Here is a 14204-nt window from a genome sequence, read left to right as displayed (position 1 = left end):
GTAGCGAGTGATAACTTGGTTCAACAACCCGTACTGGCCAGGGTGGTGAAGTATGGTCAAACAACCCCGGTGACCGACAAACACACCCAAAGGATGCCTTCATCCTGAAGTGGATTGGAATAAAAATACCGTGTTTTGTTAGTCTCCCTCGGTCGGTATGATTTCCGACACTTCTGATGGTTGTATGTATACGTTCTCTGAAGGTGATAGGAGCCTTGAGAATCACGGACACTCCGAGTAATGATGCTAACAGTGGACACACTTTCACGTGTTTCATTCAAAGTGAAAGTCACGTCGCAGTTCCCAGTGAAGTTCCGATCACCTCCATCTGCAGCCAACTTCCTCATTCATATGCCTCCATTGGATACCCGCTGCGACCTGTTCACTAACTGGTACAAATTTTATCCACTCTGGAAAAATGATGGGCTGAGTCGACCCCCGACTGGGAATTGAAACCTTGAGAAATTGTAAATCAAGGGCTCGAACCACTGTGCCATTTGGTTTCATTACAAATCGCATTTAGAACATTACAGACTTTGCACGCGTTAATATTCAAATAAAAATACAACGGAAATCTGGTCGATTGTGGACCACAGAGCAAACAGGAAACATTGACAGGTGAAGCATCTTGATTGGCTCCCTTCAGCAACAACGGTTAAACATTCCTCTCACTACAATCAATCCGTAACATAGGGGTGTGTGTGTGGTGTGCGTGTGTATTGTGGGGAGCGGTAGTGTAGCGGTAGTGTAGCGGTAGTGTAGCGGTAGTGTAGCGGTAGTGTAGCGGTAGTGTAGCGGTAGTGTAGCGGTAGTGTAGCGGTAGTGTAGCGGTAGTGTAGCGGTAGTGTAGCGGTAGTGTAGCGGTTAGCGCGCTGTGCTGCGCTACGAACCCGGCCACTCGAGTTCGACTCCCGCTCACGGCTAACACCAGTGACGATTATCAGAACCAGCCCTGGGATTCCCCCTAGGTCGACACAGCCTCAAATGAGTACCTAATGCGGTGTTTAAAACATCACCACGAGGGAGATCAAGTTGGTAGGGCGTGGTGCTGGCCACCCAACCCCTCGTGTGCCGTGCCGGCCTTCACAGGTGGAACTCGCCAACAGCACTTGCACCACCGGTCTGTGAAGGTTATGACGGGGGGGGGGGGTCTTTATCTTTTGTGTGTGTATTGCTACTGCTATTCCCAGCTTGCTCCCCACTTGGTCTTCTGCACACAAATGTTTGAATCAATCACTCACACCGGAATTGGAAACACCACTCACGCACTAGGGAGAAATTGGCGATTCACTGCTCTGAACAACTGTGCGTAATACAATCAACAAATACTGCATTGCTTTGAAATTGTCAAGACTTATTACGATCTAGGCAGATGTCAAAAATATTACATATGTTTGTGCGTGTGTTTTTAAGACGACTGCTGAACGTGGGCCCACAGGGGCCCAAATTGCCACGGGGCCATTAAGCGAGAGCAGCGGTGTAGTTGGGCCACGCTGGAAGAGCGGGAGACTGCGGAGAGGGAGCTCCAAACTGGGGGTCAGCGGGAGGAAAGAAGCCACGGCTCCAACTCGAACATTTTTTATTTAGCTCGCTGTTTATTTATATTTATGATGTCCGTTGCATTCCACCATTAAACCAATCGATCGATCAAGAAGAGGACACTTAACCATACGATGTCGCATCAACAACAAAAACCTCAGGGATGGATATAAAGCCCTCATTTACCAGCTTGGCAGTGATGACAGCTAAGAAATATCATTAGCGCCAACCAGTCCCCCGAACAAACAATCGCTCTGGCGCGGGGGCACACGAGACACTGCGAATAATCCATCACGCGACACACACACACACACAGCTGTTCCGTCATGCCGCCTCCACACAGCAACTCAATCACGGCCGGCAGGCACAGCCGCGTGCCCCGGCCACGCTCGGCGCGACACCGTCACGGCGAGGTGCGGTTCGGAGTTCTGTTCAGTTGCGTGGGGTCCGCACCAAATATCTTACCGAGTGGTACACCACCGCCTGAGATGGGTGGCACTTGAGTTGTATACTCTCTTTGGTTCTTTCGATAAAGTCACGTAGGTATCAAATAAAAACAAATATTTTCGGTAAATTTCATGTTATTTTATACCCACGTGACTTTGCCGAAAGAACCAAAGAGTATGGATTCCTGCAGTCACGAAAGCTTCAAATCACTCCAGTTGTACCCAAACCCCCCTTTTGAATCGCTACTAGAAGTAAATCGTGTAATAACCTCGTTTTATAAGTGTGTGTGTGTCAGTGTGTTATCGCAACGTCCACTTTTAATAGCCGTATAAACAAACCGCTAAGTGTACTGAGGTCCCCAACGGCCCATGGACTCTTTGGCAAGGAGTACCAGAGGGTAGGGGCATGGCGGGACGAGAGAGGGGCCTCGATTCCACGGTGCCTCGTTTCATCGGTGCAGCCTCGACGCGGGCATTGTCTCACCTCAAACAGTGTGATGAAGCTTCTTGGCAAAATTCTGAAGAGAAAAATTATCCTTCATAAAGCATTCATCACGAATGGGCACGGCTTCACTTCTCACTAGGTATTTATCGAAGAAGCCACAAGCCTGGCTTCAAATGGGGATTATCCGCGTAAGGCACTAACTACCACCAGGATACAAAGTACGCCTATCCATAGCAACCCCATATTATTGTATTCTGTATTTCTGCACGCAATTGCAGTATCAGGAGGATACATTACAGCGAGATGGATGTGGCATGCCACAAGAATTCCCGGAACAGTGGTCCAGACTGAACGTGGTTAACACCGCAAGTAGGACGTTTATCTGCAAGTGGCGGCTAAATGGGCTCTGGTCGTGCATGGCGAGACTCCTCGCGCAGCGAGACTCCCCAAGGCGGCCGAGCCTTAAGTGGCGACAGCGACGCAGCAACCGGGTGGCGATGCCCTGGGTAACGACAGCGGCAGATGAGCCTCCTCTAAGTGGATTTGTAATGATGAGCATCAGTTCATTGATCAAAATCAATGCCTAAGCTCACAATACAGGCACCGAGTCGTCATCATCCTCATACTACCCTTGCTATACTGAGAGATGTTTGTTGTCATGATAATATAAGTGCTTTGAAATGCAGCCATAACAGAATATAACATCTCACAGTGCAGTTTAGTAGCGTTTTTGATGCCTAGGGGACTCCCAATAGGCAGCTTGTCCCTGCCTTTATCATGTATGTATCTAGACATTTTTTTCGCACCATACATTAGCTATCCGTGCTAATCGGAGGTGAGAAAGATGTGTGTGTGTGTTCGTACTTCTGCTCGTTTCCGATAGGCAGTCGAGGAACCGGCGCGCGTGCTGCACACCAGGAGCCTCCCGGTGATTCCCCGGATGGGGTGGCGAGAGATGGAACGGCGATCGAGGTGCCGGCCGAGTGCCGTGTGCGGGGTCGTGCGACCGAGGATTCTAGGGAGCTTTTCTTGGCTTTGCTGGGATTGCGGGGAGGGAGAAGGACAGACAGGCCTTACTGCGCACCAACTGCTTACACGTGTGACCACCAATTTGTCTCCACACCGTTTGGCCCTCCCTGTAATGCTGGAGTTATGGCCCAGAAAAAAATCAATTAACCTTCGGGAGCAATAAATAAATACAAATCTACCGATTCCACGGCCTGCCAAGAGCTCGGAGTCTTTCACTTTTGGCTGTGGATCTTTAATTCAACGCAGTGTCCCGAAAAGTCCTGTCCATGGCGTAAATAGCAGGTGGAAAAAAGGCCCAGGCACGTAACATTGCAACATCTAAGCCTGAAAATGAAACAAGTGAGGCAGATTTCGATCAACTCTAACTGCCAGGTTTCTCGACTGCCCTGTGATCTTCTCTCACTACATCAGAGGGAAAATAGCGGCCTTTTCCTGTGGTCCTGCGAAGGCTTATGGGCTATTTTGCAGTGTCTAGCACAACCTCCTAATCACCCTTCAGCTATTTATCTGTTTCACGCAGTTGGCAGCTTCCCGATGAAGCTAACAGCTAACTCGCGGTGGCCATATATTATTATGTTGCTATTATGTTATTTCGATTGATGTTATTGTTACGCCACTTGCTTTCCCAGGAGAGCCTCACCAGGAGGTTCATGCCAGATATGAAATGAACAGTGGTCATTGAGCGGTGCTGGAGACCTCCTTCGCCAACCTTCGATGACCATCATGATGAAGAAAGTTCAATTTATAAATTACAGCCGTTTGTAAATCTATACCGTGTGTAACATGCGGGTTGTTTTGGACCATACTTTCCCCTGGCACTGCTGTTAGCCATAACTGAGAACAGAAACTCGGGTTACGGGGTTCAAAGCGCGATGCTTCTCATCAACCGTTCCACTGCTCCCCCAAACACACACGCCGTGCCTGTGTGTATTTATTTACGCGTGCGAGCCGTAAGTGTAACGGCACCCGCTATTTGTGTCTATTTACCGGTTATAATTCACCATCGCGCTCGAGCGGACGTTTCCCAACTCATTAACGGTGGGGATGAGCGGCGGAACCGTGCGGCCGAGGACCCCGTTGATGGACCGTGCGTTCTCAACAAAATGGCCTCTCTGGCACGCTACAAGCACCATAATTTCATGTTCAACTTATTTCCGAGGAACGCTTTGAAGGGGGTAATAGGCCATAGAGACCATTAGCTAACGCAGCGCTTAGTTTTGAAATGGCCCTTCGGAGGCCGCGGGCCCAATGCCGTCTACGGAGACGACCTTGGGCTCAGTGGGTGCATCATTCTGGCCGTCAGAGCAATTGCAGTGGCACCCTCCGTTTTACACGGGCAACAAATCTTCCATCCCCTGGGTTGGTTAACCAGAGGGCAGGCCTGGTCATTTTTCGAGCATTTTATTTGGATCCCTGAATTATTAATGGACTGGCAGCAACTAGCGGCGAGGTATTTATATCCTTAAGGGTGTTTTATTACCAATGTGGAATAACATTATCGCGCACTGCAAAGCGTAATGTTTATTTTAATAAGCCGGGCCAAATGAAACACTGACGCGGGGAGTTCAGAGCCTAAATGAGCACCCGAAAACAAGGTGGCAGTGCTAATAGTCTGTCATTAATACGTAATTTGCATTCGCACGCATAACTGGTAAATAATGTATTTTTACGTATTTTAAAAAACTATGTAATGAATGCATTTTCGGTGCTCTTACACGGCTAAGTAGGGTTTCAATTTGCATGACAAGAAAGGCGACGGGAACGAGCGCTCTAATTACGACGTTCACAACGGGCAAGCTCACGAGAAATACTGTGAAAATAAAATAAAAAGTGTGCATTAATATTATCGTCATCATAAACCCGACAAGATGCAGACGGGATAACGGTGTTCAACAAAAAGAGGCTCACGTTTCAGTCTTTGGCTTCTAAAGTCGTTTAGAGAAATACTCTCAAGGGGTTAGCATACACACGCTTGCTGCTTTAATCAACGGTTAATGATTGATAAAGTGAAATGTTACTAAGGGCCCGATCCTATGGTCGGGCCCGCGTGAATCGCACATTTCAACAATGCTAAACTCGGTCCTATGAGTTGGATTTGTTTAACACATCGCGCGTGAGCACGCACACACACACACACTTACATACGTGTGAAGGATCGTGTACACACGCGTGCGGAGAGCTGAGATTGAACCCACGGTGTGGATATTCAGCCTCTTGCACGATCGGCGCGCCAGAGCAAAAAGGGCCTGGGTTAGATTCTCAACTCATGTAAAATAACTTGACACGACGCCCCTGCAGCAGCAGCAGCACCGAGGCCATGCGTGCGGGGCGCTTGCATCGTTGCCGCAATGCATCATCGCACGTGGTCGTTAATTGGTCGACGTGAAAATCCGGATCGAGGGGGTACATGGGGTCAATGGAATTGGAGTTAATGGGCGCCGGTGTGGAGAGCACGAAAAGCCAAATCCAGATTAATTGTTCGTCCGGTCACGCACGTATCGTGCAGTCGACTCGGGAGTGGACAACAGATGGCCGGGATGGGCCACAGTCACGTATTTGTGGCCAGCTCTCCACCGAGCGGAATGCAATTCGTGTGTGAGATAATACCGCATCAACTTAACGGTGGAGTTCAGTGGCAATTCCGAGAAAAACGATGAAAAATGAAATCTGAGGATTAGCATCAACCATGCAGCGTAGGGCGGTCGCGCGGCCCAGCGGTAGCGCGTTCGCCGCTCGCCGGAGAGTTCGCTGGTTCGAAATTTATCGGCCGCCCTGATTAATACTGCTGTCTGTTAATGATAATCACAATGGCCGTTAAAGATCATGTGACGTCATTCGCAGGAGAAGGCCAGCGTGCGCGGCGTCATGGTCCCACTTTTTTCACGTTTGAAAGATTGGCCAAAAAAATACAAAATTGCAATCTACGCAGCAACCCTCCGAAAAAGGAGCATTGAGGATGAGTCAAGCTTCGCTGGGTACACAAGTGTTTTCACACTTCGCTGGGTACACAAGTGTGTTCACACTTCGCTGGGTACACAAGTGTGTTCACACTTCGTTGGGTACACAAGTGTTTTCACACTTCGCTGGGTACACAAGTGTTTTCACACTTCGCTGGGTACACAAGTGTTTTCACACTTCGCTGGGTACACAAGTGTTTTCACACTTCGCTGGGTACACAAGTGTTTTCACACTTCGCTGGGTACACAAGTGTTTTCACACTTCGCTGAGTACACAAGTGTTTTCACACTTCGCTGGGTACACAAGTGTTTTCACACTTCGCTGGGTACACAAGTGTTTTCACACTTCGCTGGGTACACAAGTGTCTTCACACTTCGCTGGGTACACAAATGTTTTCACACTTCTCTGGGTACACAAGTGTTTTCACACTTCGCTGGGTACACAAGTGTTTTCACACTTCGCTGGGTACACAAGTGTTTTCACACTTCGCTGGGTACACAAGTGTTTTCACACTTCGCTGGGTACACAAGTGTTTTTACACGTCGCTGGGTACACAAGTGTTTTCACACTTCGCTGAGTACACAAGTGTTTTCACACTTCGCTGGGTACACAAGTGTTTTCACACTTCGCTGGGTACACAAGTGTTTTCACACTTCGCTGGGTACACAAGTGTTTTCACACTTCGCTGGGTACACAAATGTTTTCACACGTCGCTGGGTACACAAGTGTTTTCACACTTCGCTGGGTACACAAGTGTTTTCACACTTCGCTGGGTACACAAGTGTGTTCACACTTCGCTGGGTACACAAGTGTGTTCACACTTCGCTGGGTACACAAGTGTTTTCACACTTCGCTGGGTACACAAGTGTTTTCACACTTCGCTGGGTACACAAGTGTGTTAACACTTCGCTGGGTACACAAGTATTTTCACACTTCGCTGGGTACACAAGTGTTTTCACACTTCGCTGGGTACACAAGTGTGTTCACACTTCGCTGGGTACACAAGTGTTTTCACACTTCGCTGGGTACACAAGTGTTTTCACACTTTGCTGGGTACACAAGTGTGTTCACACTTCGCTGGGTACACAAGTGTGTTCACACTTCGCTGGGTACACAAGTGTGTTCACACTTCGCTGGGTACACAAGTGTTTTCACACTTCACTGGGTACACAAGTGTTTTCACACTTCGCTGGGTACACAAGTGTGTTCACACTTCGCTGGGTACACAAGTGTTTTCACACTTCGCTGGGTACACAAAGTGTTTTCACACTTCGCTGGGTACACAAGTGTTTTCACACTTCGCTGGGTACACAAGCGTTTTCACACTTCGCTGGGTACACAAGTGTTTTCACACTTCGCTGGGTACACAAGTGTTTTCACACTTCGCTGGGTACACAAGTGTTTTCACACTTCGCTGGGTACACAAGTATTTTCACACTTCGCTGGGTACACAAGTGTGTTCACACTTCGCTGGGTACACAAGTGTGTTCACACTTCGCTGGGTACACAAGTGTGTTCACACCTCGCTGGGTACACAAGTTTTTTCACACTTCACTGGGTACACAAGTTGTTCACACTTCTCTGGGTACACAAGTGTTTTCACATTTCGCTGGGTACACAAGTGTTTTCACACTTCGCTGGGTACACAAGTGTTTTCACACTTCGCTGGGTACACAAGTGTGTTCACACTTCACTGGGTACACAAGTGTTTTCACACTTCACTGGGTACACAAGTGAGTTCACACTTCGCTGGGTACACAAGTGTTTTCACACTTCGCTGGGTACACAAGTGTGTTCACACTTCACTGGGTACACAAGTGTTTTCACACTTCACTGGGTACATAAGTGTTTTCACACTTCGCTGGGTACACAAGTGTTTTCACACTTCGCTGGGTACACAAGTTGTTCACACTTCTCTGGGTACACAAGTGTTTTCACACTTCGCTGGGTACACAAGTGTTTTCACACTTCGCTGGGTACACAAGTGTTTTCACACTTCGCTGGGTACGCAAGTGTTTTCACACTTCGCTGGGTACACAAGTGTGTTCACACTTCACTGGGTACACAAGTGTTTTCACACTTCACTGGGTACACAAGTGTTTTCACACTTCGCTGGGTACACAAGTGTTTTCACACTTCGCTGGGTAAACAAGTGTTTTCACACTTCGCTGGGTACACAAGTGTTTTCACACTTCGCTGGGTACACAAGTGTGTTCACACTTCGCTGGGTACACAAGTGTGTTCATACCTCGCTGGGTACACAAGTGTTTTCACACTTCGCTGGGTACACAAGTGTGTTCACACTTCGCTGGGTACACAAGTGCTTTCACACTTCGCTGGGTACACAAGTGTGTTCACACTTCGCTGGGTACACAAGTGTGTTCACACCTCGCTGGGTACACAAGTGTTTTCACACTTCGCTGGGTACACAAGTGTGTTCACACTTCGCTGGGTACACAAGTGTTTTCACACTTCGCTGGGTACACAAGTGTTTTTACACTTCGCTGGGTACACAAGTGTTTTCACACTTCGCTGGGTACACAAGTGTTTTCACACTTCGCTGGGTACACAAGTGTTTTCACACTTCGCTGGGTACACAAGTGTTTTCACACTTCGCTGGGTACACAAGTGTTTTCACACTTCGCTGGGTACACAAGTGTGTTCACACTTCGCTGGGTACACAAGTGTGTTCACACTTCGCTGGGTACACAAGTGTGTTCACACTTCGCTGGGTACACAAGTGTTTTCACACTTCGCTGGGTACACAAGTGTGTTCACACTTCGCTGGGTACACAAGTGTTTTCACACTTCGCTGGGTACACAAGTGTGTTCACACTTCGCTGGGTACACAAGTGTTTTCACACTTCGCTGGGTACACAAGTGTTTTCACACTTCGCTGGGTACACAAGTGTTTTCACACTTCGCTGGGTACACAAGTGTGTTCACACTTCGCTGGGTACACAAGTGTTTTCACACTTCGCTGGGTATACAAGTGTGTTCACACTTCGCTGGGTACACAAGTGTTTCCACACTTCGCTGGGTACACAAGTGTGTTCACACTTCGCTGGGTACACAAGTGTTTTCACACTTCGCTGGGTACACAAGTGTGTTCACACTTCGCTGGGTACACAAGTGTTTTCACACTTCGCTGGGTACACAAGTGTTTTCACACTTCGCTGGGTACACAAGTGTGTTCACACTTCGCTGGGTACACAAGTGTGTTCACACTTCGCTGGGTACACAAGTGTGTTCACACTTCGCTGGGTACACAAGTGTTTTCACACTTCGCTGGGTACACAAGTGTTTTCACACTTCGCTGGGTACACAAGTGTGTTCACACTTCGCTGGGTACACAAGTGTTTCCACACTTCGCTGGGTACACAAGTGTGTTCACACTTCGCTGGGTACACAAGTGTTTTCACACTTCGCTGGGTACACAAGTGTGTTCACACTTCGCTGGGTACACAAGTGTTTTCACACTTCGCTGGGTACACAAGTGTTTTCACACTTCGCTGGGTACACAAGTGTGTTCACACTTCGCTGGGTACACAAGTGTGTTCACACTTCGCTGGGTACACAAGTGTGTTCACACTTCGCTGGGTACACAAGTGTTTTCACACTTCGCTGGGTACACAAGTGTTTTCACACTTCGCTGGGTACACAAGTGTTTTCACACTTCGCTGGGTACACAAGTATTTTCACAGTTCGCTGGGTACACAAGTGTTTTCACACTTCGCTGGGTACACAAGTGTTTTCACACTTCGCTGGGTACACAAGTATTTTCACAGTTCGCTGGGTACACAAGTGTTTTCACACTTCGCTGGGTACACAAGTGTGTTCACACTTCGCTGGGTACACAAGTGTGTTCACACTTCGACTGGATTGCTGCTGGCTCCTCTCCACCCCAACAGCAGCTCTGTTGTGATTGGCTGCTGCGGGCTAATGCCACCCCAACTAGCTGGGTAACTGGCTGATCGGACATTTCCATTTAACAAATATACATTGCATTTCATTGAAATCATCTAAGAAGATGTAGAATAGCGAGCGCGCACTGCAGAGGTGGGAGTGATGAATGCAGAGGATTGACCACGGTTCACTTTACGTCGCTCGAACTTTTTAAATTTGTGCTCCTATGAACGTCATTCTGTCTCCGGAATATTATTTATATCATGGAAACATACATGTGAAACAAATATAAACCTCCCAATATCGATTTTCTTGCCATTTTATGACCTAAATAAAAACAGTTCATCTTCTTTGGTTCTTTCGGTAAAGTCACGTAGAATGAGAATAAAATAATAAATTGATAAAATAAAATAACACAGACAGTCTCGTCCCTTCACCTGATGAAGGCCGCTTGTGGTGTGGCCGAAACGTCGTGAGAATTTTATTGTGTTATTTTATTTGATCAATTTATTATTTTATTCTCATTCTACTTGACTTTACCGAAAGAACCAAAGAAGATGAATCCTTGCAGTCACGAAAGCTTAAAATCGAAAAAAACAGTTTACTTTATGTGCTCCGAGTACAGGAGTGTGAGGAGTGTGTGAAAGGGACAGTCGTCTCAATTTGGTTCTCTCCGGGTAACAATAAAATAAAATAAATGCCTGCTGGCACCTTGCCCGTTTCCAGTATATTTATTTGCTTCTGCGATTATGTATTTAAAAGAACAGATTCACAGGCAACAGAGTCGTCTGCGAACTGCGGTGTTGTCTGCATTTCCTGGACGTGATTGCTGCACCCAGTGCCGCTCAGAATGTCACCCTCCTTGGGCACCTTTCCTCCCATCACGGGACCTCCTTTGCCTATACCAAAATATGAGAATAGGTTTTCCCCTTTTTTTCTGTCAACAAAACAGGTGTTAAGATTTTAAAACACCAAACTGAAACCTTTTACAAGGAATTATGTAAACATTAAGCACAATACAAAAGGCGCCTTTTGGCGTCCTCTGGTCTAACACCGTTTTGAGACGAGACTCAAAAGAAAGCTGTCTCTGGTGTGGACCAATCAGTTTCAAAGACAATGCCAATATATTATCAGAGCATATTTTTTGTTTGTATTCTGACCACAACTATTGTGGTTAATGCAACATGATTCCTTGTAAAAGGTTTCAGTTTGGTGTGTTAACATCTATATTCTCACGAAACGTCGTGAGAAAATTATTGTGTTATTTTATTTTATCAATTTATTATTTTATTCTCATTCTACGTGACTTTACCGAAAGAACCAAAGAAGATGAATCCTTGCAGTCACGAAAGCTTTAAATCGAAATCTTTATACCTGTTTTGTTGCCAGAAAAAGGGGGAAAGCATATTCTCACCTTCCCTTCCACATTACACCAATAGTGTTCAATCAATTTTCTGATTGCGTCCCCGTAAACAAAAATAAGTGTTGCATGAGGATGCCTAAAGATGCCGTTCTTGATTCGAATAAACTCCTGTAAAAGAGCTTTATAGCTCATCGGATTCCTCCAATATAAATACATGTTCTTCTTCTTGTATTTGGCGGCAGTTATGTTTTTGCAAAATGTGGGTTTTAAAGCCAGTGGGCGGTCGGCACCTTTATGCCCCTAAGTGGCCGCGTCGCGTCGGCTCTAATTATTGAATGTTTAAAATCACTCAATTTCATACCTCTTCAGGACACTGTGCAGGTCAACCATATTTGTAATGGTGTCATTCAATTAAGGTCTCTTACAAATGCATACACGACACACACACACACACGCTCGTGCACGCGTGCATCTATCATGACTTCACATTATGACAAAGGTAAGACCGTCTTTTAAACAGGTAGGAGGATCCCGTATTGCTTTTATTGGCCGATGCACTTTGCGTTGTCTTGGTATCTCTTGCAAACAGAGAATATTCAGGGGACTTTGACATTTAAACAGCACGAGCGTATTCACACAGGAACGCGCTAGCAATGCCATGCCTGGTGCTACGTTGGTGTCGAGTCTTCTGTTGCAAAACACTCCTCAGTTGCTGGGGAACTGCGTGGTGTGTATTTCCAGGAAAACATTTGTATTATCCGTTTATTCATTTGTGGTCAAATATTAAGAGGATAATAATCGGTGCGCTGAAAATGTTTCTGTTCATATGCAATATTGCATAGAGGGATTTTTCATTCCGCGTTATTTGATGAAAACACAATTTACCCGCGAGTTTTGATAAACAAAAAAAACAATTGACCGCCCTTTGACAAACCACTACTGGACCATGACTTTCCCACGATAGGATTGACGACACGCAAGCCGCTGGGGGTTTGTGAAAGGTAAATGGAAGCGATCCGGGGACCAGTTCAGATGTCGCTTTGACACTCGTGGTCTTTTGGGGATATTTTTTAAAAATGTTTTTACCAGGAAAGGCCCACGGAGCTATGCAGCTCTTTTTTCAAAAGCCACCTGGCCACAAATGATAGCTCAACGAAGTGGCTTATCACGTGGACATTTATTACAGCCAAATATTCAAGCACATATTTATAAATGTGTGTGTGGGGGCCGGGGGGGGGAACCGGAGTACCTGGAGAAAAATCAATGCGCCCACGGGGAGGGAGACACGCAGCCTCTAAAAATATACAGCAGGCGTCAGGTTGGAATAAAACCCATGACCTACTGTATACCAGGCGAGGGCGTTAACATCTCGCCACCATAGCACAAACGCAAACTCACACGGCCGACCGTCTTGCCGTGAGCGAGGAGGAGTCTCAAGTCTGCAGCGCAGCGGACGCGTCGATCAAGACGAGGAGCGGAGTGAAACCCGGACGCTGGCAGCCTTCCGCGGCGGGTTCCCTTATTGAGTCACGCACTTTGTTTGCTAAGTGAGTTAGCGCGGCGCGCTCATATGAGTCCAATCCATCATGCTCACGAGCTGATCAAATCACACACCTGCAAGCACTTTCGCACAATGCCGCCCCGCGAACGCATTGAGCGCGCCGTGGGATAACGAGAGGGAGCAGTAATTGGCCGGGCAAGTTTTCAATTAAAACAAAGGTCCGGCCCCGTAATATTGCACGGGGCCTCGCTGCCAATTACCGGACCACTTCACAACCTTCAATGCGGCCGGTGATTAAGTTTTTTTTGGGTAGATTGAATAAACATTTAATCAGCACGTTGGCCTTGCGGCGCACTTCGTAACGAAGCATCATCACTCGCCTCACTGCACAGACAATTCCACAACACGATTGATTTACGCTGCTCCGCGGCTTAACGAGGAGAGCGACACGGTGAGGAACAGCGCGACAAAAAACAATAACTGGGCCACCCTCCGAGGAGACGGAGTGATGGATTTAGCTCGTGGTGCAGGCGCTGGGTGGATCATATCGTAGCATCGTGAGAGGTGGTGACGGCTCAGGGAGGCTTCAATATAGCAGTGGATTGAGCATGGCTGATGATAAGGAAACAAGACAGGCCTTAACAGACTGATGTTGTATAGGGTGGTTGTGACCCCTAATTAATTGACCCCTAAAAATGTTGTTCCCTTTGCATATTCACGTATGGTTTAAATAAACCTTACTGTTAAAATCGAAAGACCCAATATGAATACTTACTGTTAAAGTTTTCGAGAATTGAATGGGGGGGGGGGGGGTCACAAGATATCTGGATATCTGGACCAACATGTACATCACAGTCGGTGTAAGATTGAAACAAAACTCGCGATAAACGGTTAAAAAGGCCGATATAGAGAGTGGCAACGGAAAGCCGGCGGGCCGTGCCAGGAAAATCCACGACGCGCGTCAGCCGCGCGTGCCACCGCGACCGCGCCGCGAAATTCGCCCCCATCTCAATATCA

General features: G+C 47.2%; 1 long non-coding RNA gene across 1 annotated transcript; it reads right to left on the bottom strand.

Moving 5' to 3' along the window:
- Nucleotides 1-485: 485 nt before the first annotated feature.
- LOC142930098 (uncharacterized) lies at nucleotides 486-13970 on the bottom strand. The gene is made up of 3 exons (XR_012946062.1): nucleotides 13085-13970; nucleotides 3295-3468; nucleotides 486-2503 (listed from the first exon to the last, which is right to left on the bottom strand). It is a non-coding gene; the product is annotated as an uncharacterized LOC142930098 (long non-coding RNA).
- Nucleotides 13971-14204: the final 234 nt, after the last annotated feature.

The sequence above is a fragment of the Petromyzon marinus genome, chromosome 3 (genome assembly GCF_048934315.1).
Source record: "Petromyzon marinus isolate PM22_M1 ecotype Great Lakes invasive population chromosome 3, UKy_Petmar_22M1.pri1.0, whole genome shotgun sequence".
NCBI lineage: Eukaryota > Metazoa > Chordata > Hyperoartia > Petromyzontiformes > Petromyzontidae > Petromyzon > Petromyzon marinus.
This window is presented reverse-complemented; position numbering and strand designations above follow the sequence as displayed.